Below are 10,552 nucleotides of genomic sequence, written 5' to 3'. Positions count from 1 at the left end.
TGGAGGGAGCTGGGCAGAAAGAGGCACCGCCGGCCACCCTTCAAGAAGAAGAGGTCCTGGAAGCCGTATAACAAGCTGACCTGGGAGGAGAAGAAGCGACTGGAGGAGAGGGAGTCGCAGCGGGCGTCCCAGATGCGTGCCGAGATGTTCGCCAAGGGCCCACCGGTGGCCCCTTACACCACCACCCAGTTCCTGATGATGAAGGACCACGTGGAGAGCCTGCAGGACATGAGCAAGCAGGAGCTGATCCGTGAGTACATAGAGCTGGAGGAGTGCATAAGCCGCATGGAGGAGGAGAACAACCACCTGAGGTCACAGCAGCATGAACTGGAGATGGAGCTGGAGAAGCTCCAAGAGGAGAACCGGTGGCTGCGGAGGGAGCAGGGGGTGGGTGACCTTATGGGGCTCTGATTCCCCTCCCCCCCCCCCCCCCCCCCGGACTCTGAGCACCAGTGCTACAGCATTTCAACAAATATAACTTTTTCTTTTTATGAATCTCCTGGGATTGTCACTTCAGAGCCATAACCTGCCCCCTCCCATAGCGGGACACCTAGACGGCGGCGCACAGACCCATTCGCTGTCTTCACACTGACTTCTGGTGACTTTGCAGATCGCACAAAGACTTGGGGACTGACCGGCGTGTGATCTGACGACCCGGTGACATACCTGAGTCTGAAGCAGTTGCCAAGGGAGGTCAGTCATGCCAAACGGAGTTAACCTCTGACTAATAGCTCTGAACCCGTCAACCCTACTGGACCAGGGAAGGTCCAACCGGGTTTGCCGGAGCAGGGAGCAAAAGGGGGGCCATTGTGATACATTTGCCTATATGTCTCAGTTTACTGCTCCCTGCTAGCCAGGTTATTGATGTGCTAATGTCCCCTCACTATTTCTAAAGGTTAATTGATCTATTGTGTTGTGTGAAGGAGAGCTGGGTTTAAGTGGCTTGTGTTAATTATTCTGATTGCTTCATTGTGGTAATTATCTCTCTATATGCGGGGTCGAGCGGTCTGGTTGATGTATTCAGTACAGCTAGTGCTCAGCGTCATTGATGTCATTGTCTAAAGAAAATGTGTTTCAGCATCGGCCCCGTCGTGTCTGCCTATAATCTGTATGGAAGCCCCAGTGTGAGGGGGGCGGAGATTTGTCATTGTAACAGTTTTGGAAATGACATATAAGCTGTGTGTTATAACATTAAAGTCTGTGTTGTTCAAGCAGTAAGCTGGTCTCATGTGTGGCTTTCTGGGCGATTCCAGGGATATCCCTCCTCGTGGAATATTGGGGTGATTTTCGTTATGGGAAGAAGGGAACGTTGACGGGGATATCATACCGATACCGTCACAATTGGTTGGTAGCAGTGGGATTTTTCCCTTCTATTCCCCTTCACACCCGGATTCCAAGCAGACACTGGAAGAACTACTGGAAGTTCGTGGAAGGATTGCAGCAACGCCAGCAGTACAAGAGATGGAGACACCAGTGATTCAGGAGGAGGAATCGCCAGCCAACAAGCTAATGAGAGAGAATCTAGCGTGGTTCGGCCCGAACCCAACGCCAGATGTGGTACTGAAAGTGATGGACCTGTTAGTAAACGCAGAACTACAGAAGGCTAAACAAATAAGAGACGCAGAGCTACAGGAGGATAAACAAATAAGAGACGCAGAGCTACAGAAGGCTAAAGAAATAAGGGACGCAGAACTACAGGAGGATAAAGAAATAAGAGACGCAGAGCTACAGAAGGCTAAAGAAATAAGAGACGCAGAGCTACAGAAGGATAAACAAATAAGAGACGCAGAACTACAGAAGGATAAACAAATAAGAGACGCAGAACTACAGAAGGATAAACAAATAAGAGACGCAGAACTACAGTTAAAACTGGCAGCAGTCCAACAAGCAGCCGCACCTTCTACGAACAGTAAGTACAGCACAGCAGACGCAAGGAAGATTCCGTTTAGCGCTTTTAAAGCTTTTGATGAAAAGGACTGTGAGATTGATAACTTCCTGGCGGATTTTGAGCGACAATGTAACCTGCACCGAATAGCTAGAAGAGACTGGGTTGCAATATTGTCAGGCAAACTGTCAGGCAAAGCTTCTGATGCTTTCCGGACCGTGCCAGATCAGGATATTCATAGCTACGCCCGGGTTAAAGAAGTGCTCCTGGCTCGTTATGCAGTAACCCCAGAGTCCCACCGACAGAAGTTCAGGGACTCACGCAAAACCACGAAAGACTCTTACGCAGAATGGGCATGCCAATTGTCCCGGTCGGCCTCTAACTGGGCTAACAGCAGCCAGGCCACCACCGCAGAGGACATTTTGCAACTAATGCTCCTGGAGCAATTTTACAATCACATCCAGACGGACGTCAAAGATTGGGTGAGAGATCGCAGGCCCATGACTCTACCAGAGGCCGCGAAGTTGGCGGATGAATATTCAGATACTCACAAGACGAACCAGGTCACACCACAGGAACAACCTCCACCACAAACGGTGCCCTCACACCCACCAACCGCTAGATACCAACCTCCTAACAGACCGGTGACATCTAGCCCTCGCTATCATCGCCAGGAGGGCAACGAACAACGCTGCTTCCGGTGCAAACAGCTGGGTCACTTCAAGCAGAATTGCCCCATGAATGACAACACCAGGTCAAATTGGTCTCAACCTGGGTACCGCCCACCAGCAGCAGCCCATTGTGTAGACTCGGCTTGGGATCCAAAGGAGCTGGGTCAGGAAGAACCATTGGGCACCCCTTACGAAGCCCTCATGGTACAATCTGTTATTACGGACAACAGGGAACACCATTGTCAGCTGGTCATGGGCGACAGCCCTGAGCCGGAGGGGCCCTGGAGGGAGCTGGGCAGAAAGAGGCACCGCCGGCCACCCTTCAAGAAGAAGAGGTCCTGGAAGCCGTATAACAAGCTGACCTGGGAGGAGAAGAAGCGACTGGAGGAGAGGGAGTCGCAGCGGGCGTCCCAGATGCGTGCCGAGATGTTCGCCAAGGGCCCACCGGTGGCCCCTTACACCACCACCCAGTTCCTGATGATGAAGGACCACGTGGAGAGCCTGCAGGACATGAGCAAGCAGGAGCTGATCCGTGAGTACATAGAGCTGGAGGAGTGCATAAGCCGCATGGAGGAGGAGAACAACCACCTGAGGTCACAGCAGCATGAACTGGAGATGGAGCTGGAGAAGCTCCAAGAGGAGAACCGGTGGCTGCGGAGGGAGCAGGGGGTGGGTGACCTTATGGGGCTCTGATTCCCCTCCCCCCCCCCCCCGGACTCTGAGCACCAGTGCTACAGCATTTCAACAAATATAACTTTTTCTTTTTATGAATCTCCTGGGATTGTCACTTCAGAGCCATAACCTGCCCCCTCCCATAGCGGGACACCTAGACGGCGGCGCACAGACCCATTCGCTGTCTTCACACTGACTTCTGGTGACTTTGCAGATCGCACAAAGACTTGGGGACTGACCGGCGTGTGATCTGACGACCCGGTGACATACCTGAGTCTGAAGCAGTTGCCAAGGGAGGTCAGTCATGCCAAACGGAGTTAACCTCTGACTAATAGCTCTGAACCCGTCAACCCTACTGGACCAGGGAAGGTCCAACCGGGTTTGCCGGAGCAGGGAGCAAAAGGGGGGCCATTGTGATACATTTGCCTATATGTCTCAGTTTACTGCTCCCTGCTAGCCAGGTTATTGATGTGCTAATGTCCCCTCACTATTTCTAAAGGTTAATTGATCTATTGTGTTGTGTGAAGGAGAGCTGGGTTTAAGTGGCTTGTGTTAATTATTCTGATTGCTTCATTGTGGTAATTATCTCTCTATATGCGGGGTCGAGCGGTCTGGTTGATGTATTCAGTACAGCTAGTGCTCAGCGTCATTGATGTCATTGTCTAAAGAAAATGTGTTTCAGCATCGGCCCCGTCGTGTCTGCCTATAATCTGTATGGAAGCCCCAGTGTGAGGGGGGCGGAGATTTGTCATTGTAACAGTTTTGGAAATGACATATAAGCTGTGTGTTATAACATTAAAGTCTGTGTTGTTCAAGCAGTAAGCTGGTCTCATGTGTGGCTTTCTGGGCGATTCCAGGGATATCCCTCCTCGTGGAATATTGGGGTGATTTTCGTTATGGGAAGAAGGGAACGTTGACGGGGATATCATACCGATACCGTCACAATTGGTTGGTAGCAGTGGGATTTTTCCCTTCTATTCCCCTTCACACCCGGATTCCAAGCAGACACTGGAAGAACTACTGGAAGTTCGTGGAAGGATTGCAGCAACGCCAGCAGTACAAGAGATGGAGACACCAGTGATTCAGGAGGAGGAATCGCCAGCCAACAAGCTAATGAGAGAGAATCTAGCGTGGTTCGGCCCGAACCCAACGCCAGATGTGGTACTGAAAGTGATGGACCTGTTAGTAAACGCAGAACTACAGAAGGCTAAACAAATAAGAGACGCAGAGCTACAGGAGGATAAACAAATAAGAGACGCAGAGCTACAGAAGGCTAAAGAAATAAGGGACGCAGAACTACAGGAGGATAAAGAAATAAGAGACGCAGAGCTACAGAAGGCTAAAGAAATAAGAGACGCAGAGCTACAGAAGGATAAACAAATAAGAGACGCAGAACTACAGAAGGATAAACAAATAAGGGACGCAGAACTACAGTTAAAACTGGCAGCAGTCCAACAAGCAGCCGCACCTTCTACGAACAGTAAGTACAGCACAGCAGACGCAAGGAAGATTCCGTTTAGCGCTTTTAAAGCTTTTGATGAAAAGGACTGTGAGATTGATAACTTCCTGGCGGATTTTGAGCGACAATGTAACCTGCACCGAATAGCTAGAGGAGACTGGGTTGCAATATTGTCAGGCAAACTGTCAGGCAAAGCTTCTGATGCTTTCCGGACCGTGCCAGATCAGGATATTCATAGCTACGCCCGGGTTAAAGAAGTGCTCCTGGCTCGTTATGCAGTAACCCCAGAGTCCCACCGACAGAAGTTCAGGGACTCACGCAAAACCACGAAAGACTCTTACGCAGAATGGGCATGCCAATTGTCCCGGTCGGCCTCTAACTGGGCTAACAGCAGCCAGGCCACCACCGCAGAGGACATTTTGCAACTAATGCTCCTGGAGCAATTTTACAATCACATCCAGACGGACGTCAAAGATTGGGTGAGAGATCGCAGGCCCATGACTCTACCAGAGGCCGCGAAGTTGGCGGATGAATATTCAGATACTCGCAAGACGAACCAGGTCACACCACAGGAACAACCTCCACCACAAACGGTGCCCTCACACCCACCAACCGCTAGATACCAACCTCCTAACAGACCGGTGACATCTAGCCCTCGCTATCATCGCCAGGAGGGCAACGAACAACGCTGCTTCCGGTGCAAACAGCTGGGTCACTTCAAGCAGAATTGCCCCATGAATGACAACACCAGGTCAAATTGGTCTCAACCTGGGTACCGCCCACCAGCAGCAGCCCATTGTGTAGACTCGGCTTGGGATCGAAAGGAGCTGGGTCAGGAAGAACCATTGGGCACCCCTTACGAAGCCCTCATGGTACAATCTGTTATTACGGACAACAGGGAACACCATTGTCAGCTGGTCATGGGCGACAGCCCTGAGCCGGAGGGGCCCTGGAGGGAGCTGGGCAGAAAGAGGCACCGCCGGCCACCCTTCAAGAAGAAGAGGTCCTGGAAGCCGTATAACAAGCTGACCTGGGAGGAGAAGAAGCGACTGGAGGAGAGGGAGTCGCAGCGGGCGTCCCAGATGCGTGCCGAGATGTTCGCCAAGGGCCCACCGGTGGCCCCTTACACCACCACCCAGTTCCTGATGATGAAGGACCACGTGGAGAGCCTGCAGGACATGAGCAAGCAGGAGCTGATCCGTGAGTACATAGAGCTGGAGGAGTGCATAAGCCGCATGGAGGAGGAGAACAACCACCTGAGGTCACAGCAGCATGAACTGGAGATGGAGCTGGAGAAGCTCCAAGAGGAGAACCGGTGGCTGCGGAGGGAGCAGGGGGTGGGTGACCTTATGGGGCTCTGATTCCCCTCCCCCCCCCCCCCCCGGACTCTGAGCACCAGTGCTACAGCATTTCAACAAATATAACTTTTTCTTTTTATGAATCTCCTGGGATTGTCACTTCAGAGCCATAACCTGCCCCCTCCCATAGCGGGACACCTAGACGGCGGCGCACAGACCCATTCGCTGTCTTCACACTGACTTCTGGTGACTTTGCAGATCGCACAAAGACTTGGGGACTGACCGGCGTGTGATCTGACGACCCGGTGACATACCTGAGTCTGAAGCAGTTGCCAAGGGAGGTCAGTCATGCCAAACGGAGTTAACCTCTGACTAATAGCTCTGAACCCGTCAACCCTACTGGACCAGGGAAGGTCCAACCGGGTTTGCCGGAGCAGGGAGCAAAAGGGGGGCCATTGTGATACATTTGCCTATATGTCTCAGTTTACTGCTCCCTGCTAGCCAGGTTATTGATGTGCTAATGTCCCCTCACTATTTCTAAAGGTTAATTGATCTATTGTGTTGTGTGAAGGAGAGCTGGGTTTAAGTGGCTTGTGTTAATTATTCTGATTGCTTCATTGTGGTAATTATCTCTCTATATGCGGGGTCGAGCGGTCTGGTTGATGTATTCAGTACAGCTAGTGCTCAGCGTCATTGATGTCATTGTCTAAAGAAAATGTGTTTCAGCATCGGCCCCGTCGTGTCTGCCTATAATCTGTATGGAAGCCCCAGTGTGAGGGGGGCGGAGATTTGTCATTGTAACAGTTTTGGAAATGACATATAAGCTGTGTGTTATAACATTAAAGTCTGTGTTGTTCAAGCAGTAAGCTGGTCTCATGTGTGGCTTTCTGGGCGATTCCAGGGATATCCCTCCTCGTGGAATATTGGGGTGATTTTCGTTATGGGAAGAAGGGAACGTTGACGGGGATATCATACCGATACCGTCACAGCCAGCTCCCTAGTTCAAATGGTAATTGATTTATTGTGTGTGGGAAGGAGACCGGCCTTACTGTTTACAATGATTAGATAAGTGGCTCATGTTAATTATTCTGATTGCTTCATTGTGGTCAGGCTGTTACAACTAGTATTTAACTCCACTGATGTCTTTATCTAAAGAAACGTGTCTGCAGGGTCGGCTCCGACTTGTCTCCTATAATCTGTATGGGAAACCCCACTGTGTGAGGGGGGCGTTCCTAACAGGCTGTAACCACATATAAGCTGAGTTTTTGTGTCAATAAAGTGTCTTGGTTCCAGCATCCAGTCTTGACTCATGTGTGGGGTATCCTGTGATGTTCTTGTATGGAGAGAAGGGGAATGCTTGACGGGGATATCATACCGATACCGTCACAATTGGTTGGTAGCAGCGGGATCTTCCCTTCTACTCTCCTTCACACCCGGATTCCAAGCAGACACTGGAAGAACTACTGGAAGTTCGTGGAAGGATTGCTAGCAACAAAACCAAGCGGGTCATCATAGCAGAATTAATGGAGCTAGACCAGGAGGACGGGATTGCAGCAACGCCAGCAGTACAAGAGATGGAGACACCAGTGATTCAGGAGGAGGAATTGCCAGCCAACAAGCTAATGAGAGAGAAGCTAGCATGGTTCGGTCCGAACCCAACGCCGGATGTGGTGTTGAAAGTGATGGACCTGTTAGTAAACGCAGAGCTACAGAAGGATAAACAAATAAAGGACGCAGAACTACAGAAGGATAAACAAATAAGGGACGCAGAGCTACAGGAGGATAAACAAATAAGGGACGCAGAACTACAGAAGGATAAACAAATAAGAGATGCAGAACTACAGAAGGATAAACAAATAAGAGACGCAGAGCTACAGTTAAAACTGGCAGCAGTCCAACAAGCAGCCGCACATCCTCCAAACAGTGAGTACAGCACAGCAGACGCAAGGAAGATCCCGTTTAGCGCTTTTAAAGCTTTTGATGAAAAGGACTGTGAAATTGATAACTACCTGACGGATTTTGAGCGACAATGTAACCTGCACCGAATAGCTAGAGGAGACTGGGTTGCAATATTGTCAGGCAAACTGTCAGGCAAAGCTTCTGATGCTTTCCGGACCGTGCCAGATCAGGATATCCATAGCTACGCCAGGGTTAAAGAAGTGCTCCTGGCTCGTTATGCAGTAACCCCAGAGTCCCACCGACAGAAGTTCAGGGACTCACGCAAAACCACGAAAGACTCTTACGCGGAATGGGCATGCCAGCTGTCCCTGTCGGCCTCTAACTGGGTTAACAGCAGCCAGGCCACCACCGCAGAGGACATTTTGCAACTAATGCTCCTGGAGCAATTTTACAATCACATCCAGACGGACGTCAAGGATTGGGTGAGAGATCGCAGGCCCATGACTCTACCAGAGGCCGCGAAGTTGGCGGATGAATATGCGGATACTCGCAAGACAAACCAGGTCACACTACGGGTACAACCCCCACAACCAACGGCGCCCTCACACCCACCAGCCGCTAGATACCAACCGCCTAACAGACCGATGACATATAGCCCTCGCTACCCACGCCAGGAGGACAACGAACAACGCTGCTTCCGGTGCAAACAGTTGGGTCACTTCAAGCAGAATTGCCCCATGAATGACAACACCAGGTCAAATTGGTCTCAACCTGGGTACCGCCCACCAGCAGCAGCCCATTGTGTAGACTCAGCTTGGGATCCCCAGGAGCTGGGTCAGGAAGAACCATTGGGCACCCCTTACGAAGCCCTCATGGTACAATCTGTTATTACGGACAACAGGGAACACCATTGTCAGCTGGTCATGGGCGACAGCCATGAGCCGGAGGGGCCTTGGAGGGAGCTGGGCAGAAAGAGGCACCGCCAGCTACCCTCCAAGAAGAAGAGGTCCTGGAAGTCATTTAACCAGCGGACCTGGGAGGAGAAGAAGCGACTGGAGGAGATGGAATCGCAGCGGGCGTCCCAGATGCGGGCCGAGATGTTCGCCAAGGGCCCACCGGTGGCCCCTTACACCACCACCCAGTTCCTGATGATGAAGGACCACGTGGAGAGCCTGCAGGACATGAGCAAGCAGGAGCTGATCCGTGAGTACATAGAGCTGGAGGAGTGCATAAGCCGCATGGAGGAGGAGAACAACCACCTGAGGTCACAGCAGGCTGACCCCCCCAGGCTCCATGAACTGGAGATGGAGCTGGAGAAGCTCCAAGAGGAGAACCGGCGGCTGCGGAGGGAGCAGGGGGTGGCTGACCTTATGGGGCTCTGAGTCCCCTCCCCCCCCCCCCCGGACTCTGAGCACCAGTGCTACAGCATTTCAACAAATATAACTTTTTCTTTTTATGAATCTCCTGTGATTGTCACTTCAGAGCCATAACCTGCCCCCTCCCATAGCGGGACACCTAGACGGCGGCGCACAGACCCATTCGCTGTCTTCACACTGACTTCTGGTGACTTTGCAGATCGCACAAAGACTTGGGGACTGACCGGCGTGTGATCTGACGACCCGGTGGCATACCTGAGTCGGAAGCAGTTACCAATGGAGGTCAGTCACGCCAAACGGAGTTAACCTCGGACTAAAAGCTCTGAACCCGTCAACCCTACTGGACCAGGGAAGGTCCAACCGGGTTTGCCGGAGCAGGGAGCAAAAGGGGGGCCATTGTGATACATTTGCCTATATGTCTCAGTTTACTGCTCCCTGCTAGCCAGGTTATTGATGTGCTAATGTCCCCTCACTATTTCTAAAGGTTAATTGATCTATTGTGTTGTGTGAAGGAGAGCTGGGTTTAAGTGGCTTGTGTTAATTATTCTGATTGCTTCATTGTGGTAATTATCTCTCTATATGCGGGGTCGAGCGGTCTGGTTGATGTATTCAGTACAGCTAGTGCTCAGCGTCATTGATGTCATTGTCTAAAGAAAATGTGTTTCAGCATCGGCCCCGTCGTGTCTGCCTATAATCTGTATGGAAGCCCCAGTGTGAGGGGGGCGGAGATTTGTCATTGTAACAGTTTTGGAAATGACATATAAGCTGTGTGTTATAACATTAAAGTCTGTGTTGTTCAAGCAGTAAGCTGGTCTCATGTGTGGCTTTCTGGGCGATTCCAGGGATATCCCTCCTCGTGGAATATTGGGGTGATTTTCGTTATGGGAAGAAGGGAACGTTGACGGGGATATCATACCGATACCGTCACAGGGTTGCTCTTGACATCTGATGGGGGGGGGTTGCTCTTGACATCTGATGGTGGGGGGGGTGCTCTTGACATCTGATGGTGGGGGGGTTGCTCTTGACATCTGATGGTGGGGGGGTTGCTTTTGACATCTAATGGTGAGGGGGGGTTGATCTTGACATCTGGTGGTGGGGAGGGGGTTGCTCTTGACATCTGATGGTGGGGGGGTTGCTCTTTACATCTGATGGTGGGGGGGTTGTTCTTGACATCTGATGGTGGGGGGTTGTTCTTGACATCTGATGGTGAGGGGGGGTTGTTCTTGACATCTGATGGTGGTGGGGGTTGCTCTTGACATCTGATGGTGGGGGGAGTTGCTCTTGACATCTGA

The sequence above is a fragment of the Rana temporaria genome, chromosome 5 (genome assembly GCF_905171775.1).
Source record: "Rana temporaria chromosome 5, aRanTem1.1, whole genome shotgun sequence".
Lineage (NCBI taxonomy): Eukaryota > Metazoa > Chordata > Amphibia > Anura > Ranidae > Rana > Rana temporaria.
This window is presented reverse-complemented; position numbering follows the sequence as displayed.